The 25,597-nt window shown below is 41.7% G+C and overlaps 1 protein-coding gene across 2 annotated transcripts in view; it reads right to left on the bottom strand.

Annotated features, from left to right (window-relative positions):
• Window positions 1–20,891, bottom strand: part of klf12b (Kruppel like factor 12b) — a 192,163-nt gene extending 171,272 nt beyond the window's left edge. Inside the window, exon 1 of one of the 2 annotated variants that reach the window (XM_084179501.1) lies at window positions 20,644–20,891. The gene's annotated coding sequence lies outside the window, so the exon portion shown is untranslated. The remainder of the gene's footprint in view (window positions 1–20,643) is intronic. The other variant, XM_084179502.1, reaches the window with a different exon arrangement.
• Between the last annotated feature and the right edge of the window lie 4,706 nt (window positions 20,892–25,597).

The raw sequence follows: 25,597 nt of genomic DNA, 5'->3' as shown, positions 1-25,597 counted from the left end.
TACTCTTTTCAATTTTTACCAATGACCTGCCACTGGCATTAAACAAATCCTGTGTGTCAATATATGCTGATGATTCAACCATATATGTGTCAGCAACCACAGCTAATGAAGTCACTGAAACTCTTAACAAGGAGTTGCAGTCAGTTTTGGAATGAGCATTGTATTTGGTACAAATAATTTCCTAAGCTCTAGACCTCAGCTGAATCTGGTAATGAATGGTGTGGCTGTTGAAAAAGTTAAATTACTTGGTGTTATGTTAGATTGTAAACTGTCATGGTCAAAACATATATTAAATGGTTGTAAAGATGGGGAGAGGTCTGTCCATAATAAAGAGATGCTCTACTTTTTTGACACCACACTCCAAAATGCAAGACCTGCAGGCAGTTTTGTCTTATCTTGATTATTGTCCAGCTATGTGTTCAAGTACTGCAAAGAAAGACCTAGTTAAGTTGCTGCTGGCCCAGAACAGAGCATCACATCTTGATCTTCATTGTAATCAGAGGGCTAATATAAATACTATGCATGCCAGTCTCTCTTTGCTAAGAATTGAGGAGAGACTGACTGCATCACTTCTTCTTTTCATAAGAAACATTAATGTGTTGAAAATTCCTAATTGTTTGCATAGTCAACTTACACACAGCTCTGAGAAACACTTACCACACCAGACATGCCACCAGGGGTCTTTTCACAGTCCCCAAATCCAGAACACATTCAGGAAAGCGTAAAGTATTACATGTTTTGTGTGTACCCCAGGAAGAGTAGCTGATGCTTTCACAGCAGCTTACGTTAGCTAGCCACTTTTCCTCACTCTAAACTCTGACAACCTTTTTATTAGTAGAAGCTATTTCTAATCCGCTCTATCCAATCAGAGGCATTCGCCTGCCCTTCTCTGGCAAACTAGCCAGTTTAGTTATTTAGAGCACAAAGCATGATCCTGAGAAGGAGGACAAACTTAGTGAGCATTAGAAATATTATCTTTATCATTCCAGTTCGTCCAGACCAGGGAAGCATTCAAAATCGTACCTCTAGCCGTTTGGTCCGAAACAGATTCACAAATCATGGGAATTTGTAGAGCTATGAAGACATTCTCTCCCTATGAGTCGAGCGTTGCTAGGCAACAGTTGCCTTGGCAACACTGCTCCCTTATGGCTAAAGCTAGTGTGAGAACCATGCTAACAACAAACGTTTTTCTATGAATCTGAAGAAATACTGCACTCTGACCCACAAAACGTATTTGCTAGATTCATGATAGTGTTGTTAGACAAAGCAAGGAAAGTGAACTTCAAAGTGTGATGTAGTTTTATTGGAATTTGCAGCTGTTGTTGGTAAGTACTGAATCTGCTAGCTTCTGGCATTACTTACTGCATCTAGAAACAGAGCAGTTGATGGGTTATTAAAATAGCTTGTTCTATTGATTGGTAAAAGCTATTCCTATTCCGTTTTGAAAAGCAGAGAAGTAGAGGAAGATTTCGTACCCTTTATGTTTTTGTCTGCGGAGCTGTGAGGGGAACGGCACCTCCTTACCTTCAGGCTCTGATCTTACACCCAAACAAGGGCACTACGTTCATCCACCTCTGGACTGCTAGCCCCCCTACCTCTACGGAAGCACAGTTCCCACTCTGCCCAGTCAAAGCTATTCGCTGCTCTGGCACCCCAATGGTGAAACAAGCTCCCCCACGACGCCAGGACAGCGGAGTCACTGACCACCTGCCGGAGACACTTGAAACCCTACCTATTTAAGGAATACCTGGAATAGTATAACAGTAATACTTCTACACCCCCCCCCCCCCATAAAAAAGAAAAAAAAAGAAAAAGGGTGGTTGTCCCACTGGCTATCCTAAGTTGAATGCACCAATTTGTAAGTCGCACTGAATAAGAGCATCTGCTAAATGACTTAAATGTTTTTAAAAAAATGTTAAATGTTGTCTGACTTGTTGGGGGAGTGGTCAAAACGGTAGTTGTTTGCAAAAAAGTTACAGAAAATGTTGTTGATGTGGTTACTAAAACAGCTGTATTGTTAGATCCGTACCGGATATTTTGGTTCCACAAACAGATTTGAATAGCAGAGAAGTAGGCGAAGATGCATACCCTCTAACGTTTTGTCTAATTTGTTGTGGTAGTGGTCAACACCACATTTGTTTGCAAAGAAAGTTACTGAACATTTTGTTGATGTGGTTAATAAAACAGTTGTATTGATAGATCCATACCGGATATTTCAATTATTTTTTCTGATTTTTGTAGCAGAGAAGTAGACCAAGATATCATACCCTCTAACCTTTTGTTTAAGTTGTTAGAAAAGTGGCGAAAGTAGCTGATTTGTGTCAAAAGTTATATTGTTGAATTGACAGTGAATGGAAGTTGGAAGTGATGATGTCACAATGGGGAGCTTTAGGATGTTAAGGAAAGTGAATGAAGATTGGCAAAAATAAGGACATAAAAATTAAGTAGGAGTTGCACGTCAACATTAGGATAACCAACTTTAGCCGTTGGCAACCTAATTCAAATGAGTAAATAAAAAAAAGAAGCAGCACTGGTTCATTTATTCATCCAGTCTGGCATGTCCATGGATGGATACAGCAACCCATAAAGTTAAGGAGATTCTGAAAGAGGCATGAAAAATAACCCTGTGTGTAGATGGATGGAGCAAGAAAGGACTGCGTCATTTATGGGCATATCAGCCTACTTCTATCACCCCTCCTCCAACAAGGCACAGCATGCGTTGCTCAACCTCCATCAGATTTGGCATCCATAACAACCTGAGCTGGCCATAGCGTTCAACTGCGTGTCAAAAATCTCTTAATCTGAGTTGGACACCGACGATTATCATTTTAAATCCAAGTCTCATTAAGATTGATTTATAATTTAAACATAACCAAACCTATTACCTGACCCATCCCCTTATGTATTAGTGTCACTAACACTTAAATTAAATAATATATTTTTTTTAAATAGAAAATATATTATAAAACTAAAACTATATCAAAATGAGTAAATCAAGTCTGAAAACTATCTGAAGCTAAACTGAATTTCTAATACAAATCTAAAAATGAATAGAAAAGCACAAAACTATAATCACCTTGGTATACAATAACACATGCTCAAGTATGTATACACACATGCAAACAGACTCATACACTCAAACGCTTACTCAAGTTAGCACATTCACTCTAACGCACACACACACTCAGACTGACTGAGTGCATGAAAACAGACAATACTGTACCAAGGAAAACATTCCTAATCACTGACTCTCATTATATTAAATCTTACTGTGCCTATTTTTAAAAAGGTGAAAAAATCATTTTCCCCTAAGTTTGACCCATTCCAGCACTCATACTCCACTTAATAAAACTAGCAGCTGTGTTTACTTCAGTTACTTTTGTACTCTTTCTCTCTCTCGTTATCTCACTCTCTTTCTCGCTCACTCCCGCTTTTTCCCCCTCTCCCTCGCCCCTCCACACACACACACAGCTTCTCTTTAACCGTTGTTATTCTCATTTCGTTTTCAGCTAATACAGTCTCTGCTAAGCGCTGTGGTTTAGCGAGCTAATTGAAGGAGTTATGGTCCATAACGTGAACATACATTAACATGGCTGTGGCCTTGTTAAAACTGAACCAGGGCTACGTCCCAAATGGTACCCTATTCCCTTTATAGTGCACTACTTTTGATCGACAAGCTCTGGAATGCCAAAGGCCCTCCAAATGGATTCCACATGTTGTTTGCATAATTTCCCCCCCTAACGCTTGACCTACAACTGGAAACAAAGTTCACACTGATCTGTACGCACAAGGCTGCTGAAGCTAGCTGTACAGTATGTATGTACCTAGGTTTCCGAAAAATACAGCAGAGTGACAAGCAGTTTCGTAGAATGAACGTGAATAACTAGGCCCTGTTCGAATAATCTTCTAAATGAAGGTCCCTCCCTCCCTCCCTCCGTCCGTCCGTCCGTCCGTCCATCCCTGCTCTAGCGACTCCTTGTGGCGGGCCGGGTGCCTGCAGGCTGACCTCGGTCGTCAGGTGAACAGTGTTTCTTCTGACACATTGGTGCAGCTGGCTTCCGGGTTAACCTTCTCACACGTGAGTTCCAAATATCTCCAACCGTTGCCCCTGCGTGAGTTTTATCATGCGCGTGATGTCAGAATTTCTCACTGTTCCAAAATGTGATTGTTACGCAACAGGACAGTTACCCGCGCTGCCCTCAAACCAGTGCACGCTGCCTGCTAATTATCTATAGGCTGTTTCAACTTGTCAATTTCAAATGATTTTCTAATAAGTTTTATTTTCAAATTGAGTAGAATTGAATTGAGCTGTGTTCCGCCTCCTCGGTAATTCACATAACAAGTAGCCCATTTCACTGTTGCGGTCAATTTATGTTTGAGGCTTTACTGAGCCGGACAAACTCTCTCTTCAATGAGAGCCCAAGTACTTCCCTAGTGTTTCCCCAGATCAAGTATGAAGACATTGCGCATCTCTAGTCAGAACAGGCCTTGCACAAACGTTTCCTCCAGCACATTTTCTGGCTGGTGCCCGCATTGTGTGCGTTCCTATCAAAGTAAGTGGCTTATTTTCTGTAAATCGTGTTGTTGTTTCTGCTGTAGCACACCGTATGAATGTATGGATCATAATGTATTTACTGTTTTATTCACATGTGTTCAAGTACTGGTGACAAATCATGCATTCCGATTCTTGCATAGATTGTAATGGACACATATGATGTGTGTAAAATACTTTTTGGAATGTTGTACTGATTATGATGAGCTAATGCTAAGCTATTTGCCGGCTATGTGTGGCGCTATGTTTGTTGACATTATACAATGCATTCTGATTGTCACGTCTGTCAGACCAAAGATGTTATAACAAGGGATAGTTCACTTGACTGACTTATGGTGCTTTCAAGACAACTGTGAACTCAGAAAAATACTAGCTAAAATCATGATGTGAATGATCTTCAGGTTGGAAAGTCGGAGCTCTAGAAAGAGGCCCGAGTTCCCGAGTTGGAATTCCGAGTTGGATGACCATCCAAAACGATTTTTCCCTGTCGGAGCTCGTTTTTTTCCGAGTTGCCAGTTGTGTTGAACGCACTGAAGTCGGAGATTTCCCAGTTCCCAGTTGTTTTGAACGCAGCATCAGATTGTAATTTTGGTACCTCAGGGTTGCCAACTCAGACCCCCCTTTCCAGGGGTTTTATTTTTAATTTGTGTATGAACTTCTTTTGTGTTTGCCCCCCATTTATTGATAAATCCCATCATAGTGATATTTCCTGCATCATATCCCCCCACGATACCTTCCCCCATTTCTACCCCCCATGGACTTGAAAACCCCCCACAAAGGAAATGAACCCCCCCACAAACCCCCCTAAAATGGGTTCATCACTGTTTAGCTTCCGCGCTATGGTTAGGCTAGGCAGTAGGCTTGTATTTGGTGTGATGATCTGTGAGGTGAAAACATTTTATTTGCTCTGGTTCTTGTGTACACTGTAACAAGTATGTCAACGATATGTAATATGCTGAAAAGTGACTAAACTAAGTTAATATTTCTCAGGCAATGAGAGCAGCCATCTTTGACTTTGTTTATTTGCATCTTATAGTGAATGGCATTCTGGGATTAGGGAGTTTTCGCCAAGTCAAACATAAACAAACATGGCTGCCATCATAAAGAATTTAGCTGCTGTTAGCTTAGCTGACACGCATTTATTTTCTAAACAACATTACATTAGTCTCTTGTGCTCACAAGAGATGTGGTACATTGTAAACTAGTCTAGCTGTGAAGTCTCTAACTTATGTTTTGTTTTTTGTCAGCGCAACCTGTTATTTAGACTGGTTTATGGAATGACTTTGGCTGATTGTTGTGTTCCGTGTGATGCTTGGATGATGAAGTTCGCATTTATCTTTTACAATAAAAGGTCAAATTGAGGAATACATTTTAAGACCTTTATAAAAACATATTTAGATGCTGTTCAGACACAAAATGCTGTTTAGATGCGTTTGTTGCGTCATAGGTTCTGTTGCTACTGTTCCAATCACATATTTGAGATTGTTGAGTGGTCCCTGCAGCGTACAATGATCACAAATACGTGATCATACGCATCAAAGCGTTAAGCGGGCTGGTGTTAAGAAGCGCGGTTTGGTGGGTCATGTTTCGGAACACGCATGACTCGACCTTCGCCTCTCCCGAACCCGTTGGGGAGTTGCAGCAATGAGACAAGATTGTAATTGGATATCATGAAATTGGGGAGAAAAAAGGGGGTAAAATAAAATAATAATATATATATTAGTTTTTTGAAGGAAGAGTTCCATTCATATAACTTTGACCAATATAGTCATGTCAGATCTGTGATTACATCTGTGATTACTTCCACAGTATTGGAACATGGCCCAGGTCCCATAGCTCCATGGGTGTCATCATTCCTAGTGAGTCACCTCATGTTATCAAACAGGGACAGGTTTCCCAAAAGCATCTTCAGGCTTAGTTTGGGAAAACTTTTTGGAAACCGGGCCCAGGCCAGGCCGAGGATCCTTATTAAGCAGTAAGCCCCTAACTTTTATACCCAAACCATGAAGATTTTTGGGGAACGAATGAGGACGTAATATGCTATGTTTTTCACCCAGGTCCTTTTTTATGTAGTTCTGCAGTCCTTTTTATGTCATTCAGTTTTTCTCAGAGTGGCTGAATATCTTTTGTAGAAGTTGTTTTCTTTTTATTCCATGCACCATGGCTAGACTGTGAGGTAACAACAATGTGTGCACTGTCGCTCAATGTATGCTCTGTTGTTTGTCCTTGATTGTCACTTTGCTGCAGAGTTCCATGATGCATTTTCTGTCTTTCCTCAAGAAAGACAGGCTTATCTATGTCTGATTGCACAAAATGTGGGCTAGCACTCTCACTCTTCTCACTCTTCCTCAGTCCAATAGCTCATAGCTAACACACGGGCCCAGAAAATGAGAGGATTTCATACTTTTTTGACAAGAGAATCAGAAGAAAGTCCAATGTGCTATTTACAGTGTTTGTCAATGGTGTCAGATGATACTAATGTTTCTGGCTGTGTCAACAACTATAACCAGACCCTCTACTTTGTCCCCTTCCTCTACCATCACATACACAAGATGGGAACAGGCCAGGGCCATCCCACAATGCACCATACATGAGGGGGGAGCACTCCCCTCTTGCCTCTCCCCTAATGCCTCTGCCCTCCGCTCAGAGTTGCCGGATTCTTGCTACCAGCAGATGAGATAATCGACTAAATACTGTACTCTACAGTATACAATCATGAATGAATCCAGATTACGTTCATTGACAGGTGTCTGCTATTGAATGAGGTTAATGAACCCCCTTTACAATATAAAAGCCCTCTGAGCACTCGAAAGGTTGCTTTATATCCAACTGATTATTTTACAACCTTTTTCCAGACCTGCTCAGTTTATTCAATATTATTCCATATTAGTTTGAACAATTATTGATGATAAAATACAAAATAGCTAGTCCACCTAATTATGTGTTGTTATCTGGGAAATCCATATTTTGAGACTATGACTAGGCTGAACAATAGAACGAGTACAAATTCACCCAAGGCTGAAAAACGGCCAAAAACATTGGCTGAACTGGAACGCCAGCACGAGGCCATAGCAAATTAATTGAAACAAACCTTCGCTGAGCCTCTGCTAACTGGAGTGATGCTTAGCATTCCATTTCCCCTAAATGGCACCAAAACATTTCTCCCTTTTTATTTTACCACTACAATCTGTTCATAGGACGAAACTGAAAAATTACAACTTGTGTAGAAAGTAAACATCCGCAACTCGATGTGGTCAAGTGTGCTGCCATCTGCGTAACGAGGAAGTAGGGGAATAAATGGCAACTTCTGACTATATCGGGGCTAGCGTTTGATCACAACAGAGCTCACTGCCCAGCCTAACATCATTACAAAAAGGATCGTTTCCTGATTAAAATGGTGTCCGACTTGAAAAAATATACACATTGTGAGATATTTTGCGAAATAGACAGACGTCCGTGTAGGATTTCCACATAGGGGAAACAATGAGGCAGCTTCAGAGTTCAATAGTAATGTGTCATTTCGAACATTTTAAAGGCTAGCATTTGATGTCAGCAGAGCTCGCTGCCCAGTCTTACATCATTAGAAAGAGGAGATTCTCCTGATTAAAATGGTGTATGACTTGAAAAAAATCAAGACACACATTTTGAGATATTTGGCGAAATAGACATACCCCTATTTCCTCTATATGAAACAATGGGACGACTTCAGAGTTCGAAGTCTTTTATTTAACCAGCTTGCTATTTCTCTGCTACAATTTGGCTTATTTATTGGCCTTTTTTGTAGTTTACATTTTGTGGTTTGAACTACGCCTCTATGTGAAAGTGTGGCAGTAACATAGCTTTTTATTATTCACAGGTCTACTCCTCTGATGGCATGGCAGGCAGACAGCACACTTTTGATGCATGAACTATTCCATGAAAAAGTGTCTTTTGAACACATTCAAACCAAAAATTATATCCCATCTAACAACTATCATTGGGTATCTACAAATTCGTAATTTTATCTCCTCTATAGTTTTCTTCAGATATTGACTTCTTGACATTCGGAGATCTGTAGAGGACTTATCGACCACATTCCGGGGGAGCTTACTGATATTCTGTCCAGGGGTTTGAATAGTATGTAGTGTAGGTAATAGGTAGGTAAGTGGGGTCAGGCCACAGCTAGTCAGACACACTCCATTCCCACACGCACACCCAACACGGACTGCATACTCATACTTTCACGTTAATGCACACATGTACAGTGCCTTGCGAAAGTATTCATCCCCCTTGGTATTTGTCCTATTTTGTTGCCTTACAACCTGGAATTAAAATTGATTTTTGGGGGGTTTGTATCATTTGATTTACACAACATGCCTACCTTTTGCAGCAATTACAGCTGCAAGTCTCTTGGGGAATGTCTCTACAAGCTTGGCATATCTAGCCACTGGGATTTTTGCCCATTCTTCAAGGCAAAACTGTTCCAGCTCCTTCAAGTTGGATGGGTTCCGCTTGTGTACAGCAATCTTTAAGTCATACCACATATTCTCAATTGGATTGAGGTCTGGGCTTTAACTAGGCCATTCCAAGACATTTAAATGTTTCCCCTTAAAACCACTCGAGTGTTGCTTCAGCAGTATGCTTAGGGTCATTGTCCTGCTGGAAGGTGAACCTCCGTCCCAGTCTCAAATCTCTGGAAGACTGAAACAGGTTTCCCTCAAGAATTTCCCTGTATTGGACTATTTTGTGTATGTCCATTGCATGAAATCTAAATAAAAATCAATTTAAATTACAGGTTGTAATGCAACACAATAGGAAAAACGCCAAGGGGGATGAATACTTTTGCAAGGTACTGTGTCAGGTTACAGAACAATTAGAAAGGCCCAGCGAGTAAAGCGTAACAGTAACTGTCTAATCAGTTCCATAACATTAGGCCTATTTGTACTGGGCCGGTGTCTCCCAGTTCTTGTCCTGGGGGCCCAGGGGGACCGCATTTTTGTTTCTGTCCTAGTACTGACACACTTGAGTCAGCCAATCGAAGGGGATGTGGGTGTGTGTCCTTCTGGTCCCCTAGGGCCAGGATTGGGAGACACTATCGGGCATATGCAATCATCAAATTAATGATGGTTAATATTGGTGAATTATTCTTTGCTTCTTTGTATATTGTTTTGAATGTCTGCCTCTCACCATCTCTATTGCGGGCTATAATAAAATGCACCAAAAAACGTGTTGTTCTTGTGATTATATTTCACTAGAATATGAGTGTATAAAACATTAGGAACACCTGCTCTTTCCATGACATAGACTGACCAGGTGAATCCAGGTGAATCCAAGCCAAAATCTCTTATTGATTTCACTTGTTAAATCCACTTCAGTCAGTGCAGATGATGAGAAGGAGACAGGTTAAAGAAGGATTGTTAAGGCTTGAGACAATTGAGACATGGATTGTGTATGTGTGTCATTCAGATGGTGAATGGGCAAGACAAAAGATTTAAGTGCCATTGAACGGTGCAACGGTTTGTGTCAAGAACTGCAATGCTGCTGGGTTTTTCACGCTCAACAGTTTCTTGTGTGTATCAAGATGGGCCAGCATCCCTGTTGAATGCTTTTGACACCTTGTAGAGTCCATGACCCAACGAATTGAGGCTGTTCTGAGGGCAAATGGGGGTGCAACAATATTAGGAAGGGGTTTTGTACTCTCAGTGTAGGTACAACAATCTTAAACATACTTTTCTTTGACAATTACGTGTTTGTGTGTTACATTTGAGATATTACACAGCTACAGAAAGTGTTTAAAAGCGTATTTTAACAGATTACTGTGAATTAATATAATGATGATTCATGTTTATTATTACCTGTTTTTATGCTCATATTTTGAAATTATACTTGATTACTATTTCAATAACTTTTTATCAATAATCCTGAACGTTAATTCAGTTACCTCTGGTCAAGAAAAAGCATTTCCCTAGTAAATACATTAATTGACAAATTCATCAACCAGGTACTGCAATTATCAATTATACCATAAACTGGCAGCAAGACAACTAATGACATTTTCTGATGTTTCCTTGAGATTGACTTTATGGCTGTGCTATGTAGTGGAAACCAGATTTCAGATGCGTGCTACTGAAAATAGAGTGCTGATCTAATTTATATATTTCACTTCATCAATAACATTGGAAGGGTATGCCATTGCCTGAAAAATCCAATGTAAAAGGATTAAAATGTGAAAAAGCAAGCCTGCTGCATGCAAGATCCGAACTTGTGAAGTAAGTATCACGAGTCATGTGAGCAAATCCGCTACGCTACAATATTATCTATGCTGTAATGTGCAGGCGACTCATATTGTTGACATTTTCAAGAGGGCACGGTTAGCCAACTAAACAAGCCCCGCCACAAGCTCGTGCTGGCAGCGAGCACTCTGCCTTCTTGCTCAAGTGAAGGGCATGTTGACGTAATTTGCTAGCCGCGAGGGTTGCATGATGTAATCTCTTGATGGTAAAAAGCTGAAGGATGGGCCTGGGGTAAATGTAACCACTGTGACGATCTCGGTTCGACAGACGCTGGGAGACGGGAAGCAAGTACAGGGTGTTGATTTAATAAATAAAAGACATGGAACAAAACACGGACAGTGTCTGGCCAGGGGAAACGATACAACATCAATGCTGACATGGGGATCATACAGAGGAACAGACAGATATAGGGGAGTTAATTAACAAAGGGAAGGAGTCCAGGTGAGTCCAATGAGCGCTGATGCGCGTAACGATGGTGACAGGTGTGCACCAGGGAGGGGGTGCGGGAGCAGGCGTGACAGTACCCCCCCACTCTAGGGACGCCACCCGGCGTCCCACCTGGTCGAGCCTGACGGGCCGGCCGAGGCGTGGGAGCCTGACAAGCCGGCCGAGGCGTGGGAGCCTGACGAGCCGGCTGAGGCGTGACGTGGGATGGGAGCCTGCCGAGCCAACCGAGGCAAGGAAACCTCTCGAGCCAGCTAAGGCATGGGAGCCCGATGAACCAGCTGGCTGAGGCACCCCCGGTTCCTTCGACCACGGCACCCGGACCCGACGTCACCAAACCCAACCAAAAAGAAACTTCCTGATGCTTCCAATATTGGAGTCTGCATTCTGTGACGATCTCGGTTCGACAAACGCTGGGAGACGGGAAGCAAGTGCAGGGTGATGATTTAATCAATAAAAGACATGGAGCAAAACACGGACAGCATCTGGACAGGGGAAACGAAACAACATCAATGCTGACACGGGGATCAAACAGAGGAACAGACAGATGTAGGGGAGTTAATTAACAAAGGGAAGGAGTGCAGGTGAGGCCAATGAGCACTGATGAGCGTAACGACGATGACAGGTGTTCGTAATGGTGGGCAGCCCATCGCCCTCGAGCGCCAGGGAGGGGGAATAGGAGCAGGCGTGACAACCACTCTCAAATTAATAGACAGAGCTATGGATGCAAGGACTGACCATCCATGATATCAAAACTATAGTAGTCATACATTACCAGTCAAAAGTTTGGACACACCTACTCATTCCAGGGTTTTTCTTAATTTTTACTATTTTCTACATTGTAGAATAATAGTGAAGACATCAAAACAATGAAATAACACATGTGGAATCATGTAGTAACCAAAAAGGTGTTAAACAAATCAAAATATATTTTATATTTGAGATTCTTCAAAGTAGCCAACTTTCGCCTTGATGACAGCTTTGCACTCTTGGCATTCTCTCAACCAGCTTCAGGAGGTAGTCACCTGGAATGCATTTCAATTAACAGCTGTGCCTTCTTAAAAGTTAAATTTGTGGAATTTCTTTCCTTCTTAATGCGTTTGAGCCAATCAGTTGTTTTGTGACAAGGTAGGGGGGGTATACAGAGGATAGCCCTATTTGGTAATAGACCAAGTCCGTATTATGGCAAGAACAGCTCAAATAAGCAAAGAGAAATGACAGTCCATCATTACTTTAAGACAAGAAGGTCAGTCAATACGGAACATTTCAAGAACCTTGAATGTTTCGTCAGGTGCAGTCGCAAAAAACATCAAGCACTATGATGAAACTGGCTCTCATGAGGACTGCCACAGGAATGGAAGACCCAGAGTTACCTCTGCTGCAGAGGATAAGGTCATTAGAGTTACCAGCCTCAGAAATTAAAGCCCAAATAAATTCTTCACAGAGTTCAAGTCACAGACACATCTCAACATCAACTGTTCAGAGGGGACTGTGTGAATCAGGCCTTCATGGTCGAATTGCTGCTAAGAAACCACTACTAAAGGACACCAATAATAAGAAGAGACCTGCTTGGGCCAAGAAACATGCGCAATGGACATTAGACCGGTGGACATTTGTCCTTTGGTCTGGAGTCCAAATGTGAGATTTTTTGTTCCAACCGCTGTGTCTTTGTGAGACGCGGTGTGGGTGAACGGGTGATCTCCGCATGTGTAGTTCCCACCGTAAAGCACGGAGGAGGAGGTGTTATGGTGTGGAGGTGCTTTGCTGGTGACACTGTCTGTGATTTATTTAGAATTCAAGGCACACTTAACAGCATGGATACCACAGCATTCTACAGCGATACGCCATCCCATCTGGTTTGGGCTTAGTGGGACTATCATTTGTTTTTTAACAGGACAAGGACCCAACACACCTCCAGGCTGTCTAAGGGCTATTTTACCAAGAAGGAGAGTGATGGAGTGCTGCAACAGATGACCTGGCCTCCACAATCCCCTGACCTCAACCCAATTGAGATGGTTTGGGATGAGTCGGTCCGCAGAGTGAAGGAAAAGCAGCCAACAAGTGCTCAGCATACAGTATGTGGGAACTCCTTCAAGACTGTTGGAAAAGCATTCCAGGTGAAGCTGGTTGAGAGAATGCCAAGAGTTTGCAAAGCTGTCATCAAGGCAAAGGGTGGCTATTTGAAGAATCTCAAATATAAAATATATTTTGATTTGTTTAACACTTTTTTGGTTACTGCATGATTCCATGTGCTATTTCATAGTTTTGATGTCTTCACTATTATTCTACAATGTAGAAAATAGTTTTTAAAAATAAGAAAAACCCTGGAATAAGTAGATGTGTCCAAACTTTTGACTGGTACTGTATATTATTTACAAACATTGGAGTAAAACAAGCTTGTATTTTGGGTTCTAAAGGGGTACAAGTTATATTCTTAAATTTTTTATGGGATCAATGGGTATTCGTCATGAATTTATAATTGAAAAATGTATGTAGCAACTAAGGATTCTAGCTTTAACATATAAACAGACACAGGAAATGAGTTGTTTTTTAATAAATATGGGGATTCTCAAAAAATAGCCTTTGCTTCTGCTGATCTGTTTGCTGTCTGCAATGCCTGCCTGCCTGCCTGCCGTCAGAGGAGTGAACCTGTGAATATTGAAAAGTTATTAATTCACAGAAGACTAAATACATCGGAGAGGCAGCTGAGAAATAAAGTATATTTTTCTTATTAATTAGAGAGATTAGTCTATAAAATAATAAAATCACTAAAAATTAAATGTGGCTCGTTTATCAGAAGTGATCTGCCTTGCGACAATAAATACCATAAAATAAAACATATTTTAAAAACCAGCAAATAGTTATAGGTTTTGAGAAAAAAATAACAATGAAAATGCTATTTAATACTATAATGGTATTTACTAACAAAACATTATTAGGCATTATTACTAAAAATACTAGTTTCTAAAAGTTTTGTAAGCTACCATACCCAAGAATTAGGGTTAGGATTACTGTCTGTTCAGGGTTAGGGTTAAAATAGGGGTTAGAACTAACTTTTTTAAGGGATGGACCTAGGGTTAGGGTTGAAGGTTTGTTTGTTTTTCTGAGAAAAAAAAACAGTATGGATTTATAACTCTCCTGCTCTTTTGAGCCTCCCTGTGGCCATCTGCGGGTACTACATACCTTGCTTGGCTGATAATCTGAGGTAGCAACTGCGTCAGATCTACAAATCACCATTAGCTGCTAAGCAATGAGCTAGACCCATTCATGTGGTTTGCAACTCAGTGAACCTGTGCAGCATATGCTCAATTCAAAGCCTACAAATGTACAGATTTCACACGTATCAAATTACCCAGCAGCCATTTAGAAACAACAAAATCGTAAAGATAGTGTATTTCTTTGCAAAAAAAGAGGACGGTGACACGCGTTTTGATGAGGTTTTACACCTTTTTCCCAAAAATATTTCTCAACCACGACCAGAACATTTTTCACATGGCCCGCCCTATCAAACCTCCTTGCCTGTCCAAATAAAATATTGAAATATTAATAATTTATTTGACCGAGACGTGCGGCGACAAAAATAAACATACATCTCGGTAAAAGCATCCGAGCGAGCGAAACAGCGCCCCTCTGTCTCAGTATATGTATTTATTTTATATGTATTTATTTATATGCAATTTAGCAGACGCTTTTATCCAAAGCGACTTACAGTCATGCGTGCATACATATTTTTTATTTTTTTCTGTATGGGTGGTCCCGGGGATCGAACCCACTACCTTAGCGTTACAAGTGCCGTGCTCTACCAGCTGAGCTACAGAGGACCACAAGACCATGTATCTGATGCTGTCTGGATCAAAAGAGTATGGCATGTCATACTATTTCTGTCCAGACATCATCAGATCAATGAGCTACATATAGAGGGGCGCTGTTTCGCTTGCTCGGATGCTTTCTCTCCGGTGATATAGTTTCAGCATAGAAGAAGAGACGAAGCGAGAGGGCTCACTCTCGCCAAAATCAGTCTAGTGTAAGCCCAATGCTTCTCTATGGAAATAATCCTTCCCGCTTTTGGGACAAAGACTCCTATTGTTAGGGCGGAGACATGAGCATCTCATCATTATATACAGATCTCTGGTTTCAGCCTCTTGCGAATTGGAAAGGAAAGTTGGCGGGTGCACAGTTCACTGTTAGGATGCTGGATTGGCTGAAAGTAAATTGATGTTTCGCCAAAGTTATAGAATTACTCTAAATAGAATCATTTAAAATACTTCACCAGGGAGCATGAGCTTCTTTAAAAAAAATAGCTGTGGATTGTTTCAAATCACAAGTGTGTTTGGGAAGCCCGCAATTTGGGTAGTGCGCCTGGCAATAGGTCTAGCTGACTGAGTTGCGGCTGTCAGTGAAAAGTGTCTAAAATATGTGTGAAGATAATGTGTCTTGAGTATAATGTAAAATGTTGCATCAAGAAGAAGGGGAGGGGAGTGTGGCGAAGATATTGTGCGTCTCTCTCCAGAATCCATGCATATGTAGGAAAATGCCCATTTGTCAATGTCTTATTTCTGATCGTCTTAACTCACCACGTACACCACTCATGTTTTCTTCGCCTCACACAAGTCAACAAAGTCTGTTTTTTTAACATCCATTGCAAATGATAGTTCCTCAGTATAAAAAAAATCTGGCCTCGATAATCACCAAGCCTCGGTGTAAAAGAGGAAAATATCATGATCTGATGATCCCATATATCCAGTGCAAACATCATAAAAGCTTTCTGTCCCAAGCGCAGGAAACTTTGAGGGCCCGGATCAGGCTAATTGATACAATGTTGCAAATTCATTAGCGATAGCTTCAGTCCGAACCCTGAGATGATTTGATACAATGTTGAACTTCACTAGCAATAGCTCAAGTCAAGACAGATAGAAAGGGAGGCAGACAGGCGGAGAAGAGAAATCAATGTGATTGAAAGAAACAGAATTTTCATCAGGATATTTTCTACTGTTTATATTTGTCAGCTTTAGGCCTATGTATTTTACTTAGTTGATGATGGAAGGCCTACTGCTGCATTGGCCTATATCTGAGTTCTATGCTCTCATTTCTTTTCCCGCAAATGAATCACAGTGTATCAATGTGTCCATATGGCAGAGGCTAGTGCTCTCACCATAGTTTAATTTTAACTTTGAGATTTTTATCATTTTACTTCAGATTTGTATGATTAACCACTTGACAATGATTTTGAGAAACAAAAACATTATTATTGAAATGAAACTGTTCCATGAAAATGTCAAAAATAAATCAGAACTGGCATGTAGATCGGTAGAAATCGTAGGATAAATTGTAAGCTTCCCCAAAATTGAAACTCACGAGCTACCTATGGTCTTTACTATTACACTCATTAAAAGAATTGTGACCACGCAAGCGCGTGCACACATAGTAGGTGCTCACCAAGTAGCCGTAACCTTGTTAATATCAAGTTACCTGAGGTAACCCCATGGGTTTAGGTGGGTAGAGCTCATTGCTAACACCAGTGAAGCTTGCATTGTGATGCAGAACAATGGGCTGGGAATAGAAGGTTCGGAAGGAGAGTTGGTGCCACGGTGCTCAATAGAACTAATAGGAACCCACAGGGTGAAAAATTGCCTAAAATAAGGCCTGTTTCCCCTTTTACTTCAAAACTATGGCAAGCAGCTGGAACATATGGTAATATTATGAAACTGGACTCCATGGCGGATGCAAATAAGTAATTTTCATCAGAAAAAACGTAATCTGTCCAGCCTATTATGACAATGTACACAGAACAAAAATATAAATGCAACAAAGATTTTACTGAGTTACAGTTCATATAAGGAAATCAGTATATTGAAATACATTCATTAGGCCCTTATTTATGTATTTTACATGACTGGAATACAGATATGCATCTGTTGGTCAAATATACCTTAAAAAAAGGTAGGGGCGTGGATCAGAAAACCAGTCAGTATCTGGTGTGACCACCATTTGCCTCATGTAGCGCGACACATCTCCTTCGCATAGAGTTGATCCGGCTGTTGATTGTGGCGTGTGGAATATTGTCTCACTCCTCTTCAATAGCTGTGCGAAGTTGGTGGATATTGGCGGGAACTGGAACACGCTGTCGTACACGTCAATCCAAACATCCCAAACATGCACAATGGAAGAACTGGGACATTTTCAGCTTCCAGGAATTGTGTACAGATCATGCTGGAACATGAGGTGATGGCGGCCATCGAAGGTGAGCATTTGACCACTGAAGTCGGTTACGACTCCAAACTGCAGTCAGGTCAAGACCCTGGTGAGGATGACTAGCACGCAGATAAGCTTCCCTGAGACGGTTTCTGACAGTTTGTCCAGAAATTATTCGGTTGTGCCAACCCACAGTTTTATCAACTGTTCAGGTGGCTGGTCTCAGATGATCCCGCAGGTGAAGAAGCTGAATGTGGAGGTCCTGGGCTGGCGTGGTTACACGTGGTTTGCGGTTGTGTGGCCGGTTGGACGTAATGCCAAATTCTCTAAAACGATGTTGGAGGCAGCTTAACGTAGAGAAATTAACATTCAGTTCTCTGGAAACAGCTCTGGTGGACATTCCTGCAGTCAGTATGCCAATTGCACACTCCCTCAAAACTTGAGACATCTGTGGCATTGTATCAGCTTCTTGATATGCCACACCTGTCAGGTGGATGGATTATCTTGGCAAATGAGAAATGCTCACTAACAGGGATGTAAGCAAATGTGTGCACATTTGAGAGAAATAAGCTTTTTGTGCGTATGGAGAATGTCTATGATCTTTTATTTCAGCTCATGAAATATGGGACCAACACTGTACTTGTTGCGTTTATATTTTTGTTCAGTATATGTTTTCTTAGAATACGTGTCGCATTCCATAAGATTACATCTGTCAACAACTGTTCCAATTTGTGTCGCTGTTATTATACTGTGTCAGGCAGATGATGCCATAGGTGGCAGGATCCTGTAGAGCAACTATAATTGGACTGGAATGAACGCTGTGGACATGTACACTGTTGCTGGCTTCATGTTCTAGTGGGACATAGGGATTGTGTTCAACTGCTTTTGAAGATGGAACAATTATTCAACCAATAACATTTTAGCTAGCTTGATAAGCTTTGCTAGCTTGCTTAACATTGACAATACGAACAGACTAGCTATGTCATCCATATTGATAAGGTTGTAATTGTCAAAAACCGATTTGTTGTCATCTTTTGGTTGAAAAGGTGAAAGGTCAGTGGTGAAACATCACAACACCGCAACTCTGGTATCAAAATGTACTCAAGAGTTTCCCACTTGTAATTCTGATTTTGGAGGGTCATTCAAGTGACCCTCCAAACTTCCCATGTCCCACTGGGAAGTAAGCGCTCCCGATAACTCTGATAGCACGTGAACACAGCAAAAGTCTGTTGCTGATTGGACAAGTAGACTGCTGATTGGTTAGATTTGACTGTGTCCATTGCTGATTGGTACTTTTTAATTGATTGGACAGATAGACTAGGTCCATTGCTGATTAGACAGATAGACTGTGTTTGTTACTGATTGGTCATTTGTAATTGACTATCTAGGCTGATCTCTATCTATCTGGTGTGGAACTACTAATAGCTGCCTAGAAAGGAAATCGAAATGTCCTGAAAGTTATAGATTGATGGCGGGATTACAACCTTGTTTCAACCTTTTCTCATCATCTTCAATATGTTTTCTCCAAATCATCGAACGTGATCTATGTCTTTCTTCCATAAAATTCAGTAACCTACGTGAAATATATAACTTTGGGCCAGTTTCCCAGACAGAGATTCAGCCATTTTCTGGACTAAAAAGGTATTTCAATGGAAATCTCCATTGGGCGTGCTTTTTAGTCCAGGACTAGGCTAAATCTTTGCCCAAGACTACATTGTCTATTAATGTTTTTTATATTTGCAATAACAGTATATTGTATAAATATGGCTTTTAATGAATTTGAGAATTATGTTCAGTGTAAATGCTAAGGTACATAATTGACCCCCTCTAAAATGTACTAATGCTGAGGGAAAGGGGCCCATGGTAAATGGAATTAAAGTGAGAGTTTAAATGAGCACTAATCTGGCTCCATGAACACCCTTGAGCAGCGCATACACACACACACACACTCACTCACACACACACACACACACACACACCCCGTGGCTGTCACAGTGTTGAAGGCAGGGATGGGGCCTCTCTCCAGCACAGGGGTAAAGTCACGCAGGTCAGTACTCAGTTTCCACATCAGACCCAGGAACAGGGGCCAGAGTCTCCACCTCCCTCCCACCCTCCCCAGTCCCCTGGGGGGCCCCTCCCCTCCCTGCCTCTCCCCGACCCCCAACCCCCGGTGTACAAATGCCTTTGCTGACAGCTCTGGCCCGGTCCTCTGTAATTGAAAAGAACAGGCCAGGGCCAGCCCCCAGCCACCCCCACCACACAGCCCCCACTCATCCACCCTCCCGTAGCCCTGCCTGGGTTGAGTTGAGCCTCTGAGCCCAGTGACAGACACCCATCAATACCAATGACTATTACCCCTCTGGAAGTCAGAGCCACTGCCGATGACATCCAAGACACCAGCCATGCAACACCCACCCAACGCATATACACACACACAAATGCACACACACATACTAACGCACACTCCTCCCCCTCGGTGTCCTTCCTCTGCTACCCGAGCTTCTGAATGTTTAACCCATTGCTAACAGCCCTGTCGCTCTCTGTGTCTCTGCTGCTTCTTTAAGGTGGCAAACAAGGCTGTCATACACACACACAAACACACTCACTCACAGAAACACACAAGCAGCTATCACATCCACAAACAGCTGTGACAACCAGCAAACTTTTTGGGCAATTCCTGAGGAGTTTGGATCCTGCACTGTTTCCCCCGTACAGATTCCTACTATACCCAAATCTTCACCAACTAATTTAGCAAAAACTGTTTCTCAAAGACAAAAGAACAATGACTTCAAACTATACACCACTCTTGCCTTAAAACAAACTAAAGCATTGCCAAGAAAACATGACAGAGGTGTAAGCAGTTTTTAAAGGCACCACAAGCTATAGCTATGCTGATAATGTCTACAGTACTCCTCAGTATTATCCTCTCATGCTATTACAGCTTGTTCGAAATAGGTGTTACAAGTCCAGTCCCTAGTCAGTTTCGTTCTGACTGCAACCCAACACAATGGCATGCACGGACAGCCAGCCAGTGTGCGGTAGGTACCTAGGTGACCAGGAGTTGTCATATGTGGTTCAGCCATGACAGCTGAACCACACACACAAACACACATACACAATCTCACAAACATGACAAATGAGAACCACAGCATGAGCAGAACAGGAGGAAAAATTTGCACAGACCTTGTCAGAAGCTGCAGAGCCGTAGGAAACAGTTCTCTTCTCCAGTCCTATCTCTCGCTCTCTCTCTCGCTTCCCTCTCTCTCTCGCTCGCTCTCTTTCTCTCTCTGTGTGCGCAGCTCCCTCCCCTTCTGTCTCTCAGCTGCTGAGCTCTCGCAGTTCTCAGGAAATGAATGGGGAGCTGCACAGAGAACTGTGCTACTTGCAAATGACTTAGCCTGCCCGCCCGTGTCACATGATCGGCTAAATGTAGGGTGGGCCAGTGGGTGGAGGCTTCATAAGCAATGGGAAGACAATATACTCTAAGCTTGAACAGCATGCGTCGAATTACACAGGGCCCCTCGTGGGAGGTTTCCGACGCTTCCGTGGTCCACTCAGGCAGCTAGCGTTCTCTCTCTCAATTTAATTCCATTGAAAGGGCTTTATTGGCATGGGAAATTGCCAAAGCAAGTGAAATAGATAATAAACAAAATAAATAAAAAATACACATTACACTCACAAACGTTTGAAAAGAATAGAGACAATTCAAATGATATATTAATCAGGGAGATCGTTTAAGATTGACGTCGAAATTGGACATCTACGGATATCCTGAGGACGTCGGCAAATGTCTTCAAAAACCGGCCACTAGGGGCAACAGGGAGTGCCATTACCGTCAAGTAGGCTTGGGTAATCCCATGACTCTGGATCAGAAGGATGTGTGTTCGATCCCAGTCGTGGACACTGCCTTTGTATTTTTTGTTTTAACCCTATCCCAAACCTTAAGCCTACCTTAACCATTCCAATTGAGTGACTAAACTTAATGTTATAACCGTATTCCAAACTTTAAGCTTTACCTTAACCATTTGGAATGATTGTCTAAACTTAACTCTTAACTTTGTAAATTTGACGTTTAGAGAAATGGAATGATACAGAGCAGCAGGAGGCAACAAATACACTTAGAAATTTGACTTTTGGAAGAAATTAGAAATGTGGCGTTTGGAGAACGTTGATGAACGTCTAATTCTGCAGTGAGACTGTGAGAGCTGTTTGATATTATGGCTATGTACAGCGTTGTAAAAATGTGCAAATAGTTTAAGTACAAAAGGGAAAATAAATAAACATAAATATGGTTTGTATTTACAATGGTGTTTGTGCTTCACTGGTTGCCCTTTTCTTGTGGCAACAGGTCATACATCTTGGTGCTGTGATGGCACACTGTGTTTTTTCACCTAATAGATATGGGAGTTTATCAAAATTTGATTTGTTTTCAAGTTCTTTGTGGGTCTGTGTAATCTGAGGGAAATACAGTGCAATAGGAAAGTATTCAGACCTCTTCCCTTTTTTCACATTTTGTTATTTCACAGCGTTATTCTCAAATGGATTAATTGAAACGTTTTCCTCATCACATCTACACACAATACCCCATAATGACAAAAGTGAAAGCAGGTTTACAGATAAAAAACTGAAATACCTTATTTACATAAGTATTCAGACCCTTTGCTATGAGACTTGAAATTGAGCTCAGGTGCATCCTATTTCCATTGATCATCCTTAAGATGTTTCTACAACTTGACTGGAGTCCACCTGTGGTACATTCAATTGATTGGACATGATTTGGAAAGGCACACACCTGTATATAAGGTCCCACAGTTGACAGTGCATGTCAGATCAAAAACCAAGCCATGAGGTCGAAGGAATTGTCCGTAGAGCTCCGAGACAGGATTGTGTCGAGACACAGATTTGAGGAAGGGTACCTAAACGTTTCTGCAGCACTGAAGGTCCCCAAGAACACAGTGGTCTCCATCATTCTTAAATGGAAGAAGTTTGGAACCAGCAAGAATCTACCTAGAGCTGGCCGCCCGGCCAAAGTGAGCAATCGGGGGAGAAGGGCCTTGGTCAGGGACGTGACCAAGAACCTGATGGTCACTCTGACAGAGCTCCAGAGTTCCACTGCTGAGATGGGAGAACCTTCCAGAAGGACAATCATCCCTGCAGCACTCCACCAATCAGCTCGTTATGCTAGAGTGGCTAGACTGAAGCCACTCCTCAGTAAAAGGCACATGACAGCCTGCTTGGAGTTTGCCAAAAGACACTTAAAGACTCTCAGACCATGAGAAACAAGATTCTCTGATCTGATGAAACCAAGATTGAACTATTTGGCCTGAATGCCAAGCATCACGTCTGGAGGAAACCTGGCACCATCCCTACGATGAAGCATGGTGGAGGCAACATCATGCTGTGGGAATGTTTTTCACATTTTGTTGTTTTGTTCCCCGAGCCACTTAGTTATCAGTTTTTCCTTATGGCAAGGTGCTCCATCATGCTGGAAAAGGCAGTGTTCGTCACCAAACTGTTCTTGGACTCCTTGAAGTTCTTGATGATCCGATAAATGGTTGATTTAGGTGCAATCTTACTAGCAGCAATATCCTTGCCTGTGAAGCCCTTTTTGTGCAAAGCAATAATGACGGCACGTGTTTCCTTGCAGGTAACCATGGTTAACAGAGAATAACAATGATTTCAAGCACCACCATATGGGTTCTATAACTGATTCAAGTATTTTTTAGCCAGATCCTAATTGGGAAGTCGAATTTTATGTTCCTTTTGATGGCACAGAAGGCCCTTCTTGCCTTGTCTCTCAGATTGTTCACAGCTTTGTGGAAGTTACCTGTTGTGCTGATGTTTAGGCCGAGGTAGGTATAGTTTGTTATGTGCTCTAGGGCAAGGGTGTCTAGATGGAATTTTAATTTGTGGTCCTAGCAACTGGACCTTTTTTGGAACACCATTATTTTTGTCTTACTGAGATTCACTGTCATAGCCCAGGTCTGACAGAATCTGTGCAGAATATATACAGTGAGAGAAAAAAGTATTTGATCCCCTGCTGATTTTGTACGTTTGCCCACTGACAAAGAAATGATCAGTCTATAATTTTAATGGTAGGTTTATTTGAACAGTGGGAGACAGAATAACAGCAAAAAAATCCAGAAAAACGCATGTCAAAAATGTTATAAATTGATTTTGCATTTTAATGAGGGAAATAAGTATTTGACCCCCTCTCAATCAGAAAGATTTCTGGCTCCCAGGTGTCTTTTATACAGGTAACGAGCTGAGATTAGGAGCACACTCTTAAAAGGGAGTGCTCCTAATCTCAGCTTGTTACCTGTATAAAAGACACCTGTCCACAGAAGCAATCAATTAATCAGATTCCAAACTCTCCACCATGGCCAAGACCAAAGAGCTCTCCAAGGATGTCAGGGACAAGACTGTAGACCTACACAAGGCTGGAATGGGCTACAAGACCATCGCCAAGCAGCTTGGTGAGAAGTTGACAACAGTTGGTGTGATTATTCGCAAATGGAAGAAACACAAAAGAACTGTCAATCTCCCTCGGCCTGGGGCTCCATGCAAGATCTCACCTCGTGGAGTTGCAATGATCATGAGAACGGTGAGGAATCAGCCCAGAACTACACGGGATGATCTTGTCAATGATCTCAAAACTGCTGGGACCATAGTCACCAAGAAAACAATTGGTAACACCCTACGCTGTGAAGGACTGAAATCCTGCAGCGCCCGCAAGGTCCCCCTGCTCAAGAAAGCACATACACAGGCCCGTCTGAAGTTTGCCAATGAACATCTGAATGATTCAGAGGAGAACTGGGTGAAAGTGTTGTGGTCAGATGAGACCAAAATCGAACTCTTTGGCATCAATTCAACTCGCCGTGTTTGGAGGAGGAGGAATGCTGCCTATGACCCCAAGAACGCCATCCCCACCGTCAAACATGGAGGTGGAATCATTATGCTTTGGGGGTGTTTTTCTGCTAAGGGGACAGGACTGTTTAAAGGCACAGTTAACTTAGTGTTTGTAAACTTCTGACCCACTGGAATTGTGATACAGTGAATTATAAGTGAAATAATCTGTCTGTAAACAATTGTTGGAAAAATTACTTGTGTCATGCACAAAGTACCTAACGGACTTGCCAAAACTATAGTTTGTTAACAAGAAATTTGTGGAGTGGTTGAAAAATGAATTTTAATGAGTCCAACCTAAGTGTATGTAAACTTCCGACTTCAACTGTTGATTTTATAATGTCATATGTTTTTCCCCCAACACCGCTTTCCATAAATTTATATAGCAGACCCTCATGCCAAATTGGGTCAAAGCTTATTTTTTTATCAACAAGGTATGAGAAGACTTTGTTTTTATTTCGGTTTATTTGTTTCTCTCTCTCTCTCTCTCTTTCTGCCTCTCAGTGCTGGGGAAGAACATTCAAAGGGGAAAGAGAATAGGCATAATGAGGTATACAGGTGATACAAAAAGAGATATACTGTAGGAAATGTGGAATATCATTAATTTATCAAAGTATAAATTATGCTCCTGAGATACGAAGAACATGTAGTTGTAGGATACCGATTATATTTTTGTGAAAATTTGCAGGAGTAAGTAACACAATCCTTATCATTGTATTTACTTGTATAAATGGTATTTTTGTATTCTTTTTCTGATGCTCATAATGTTATTTGGCCCATCCACTGTTAGATATCCCTGCATTTAGGTACCCACTATCAAATATCACTACCACATACCCATCTCTGTTTTCTCCCCACAATTTTTAGTCTGAATGAAACATTGTGTTGTGTTGTGCTGTGCTGTGCTGTGCTGTGGAGACTGGAGAGTGGAGAGTGGAGGAGAGCTCATGGTATTCAACATACTCAGCCTGTCCCCTGGGACTGTTAATTAAGGTAGAGGAACCAGGGCTCATTTGCATGGCTGATAGACCCTGGAGCTAGCTAGCGCTATAGGATCACAGACTACTCTGATGATTCACAAACACGCAGACACTAACATAGACACACAGACACACTCATACACACACACACTGATTCACAAACACACTTGCGCACACACACACACACACACACACACACACACACAAACACACGCCCACACACACACACAAACACACGCCCACACACACAC

The sequence above is a fragment of the Coregonus lavaretus genome (assembly GCF_964263955.1).
Source record: "Coregonus lavaretus genome assembly, chromosome: 16".
Lineage (NCBI taxonomy): Eukaryota > Metazoa > Chordata > Actinopteri > Salmoniformes > Salmonidae > Coregonus > Coregonus lavaretus.
The sequence above is the reverse complement of the archived record's forward strand: the minus strand, read 5'-3'. Positions and strand labels throughout refer to the sequence as shown.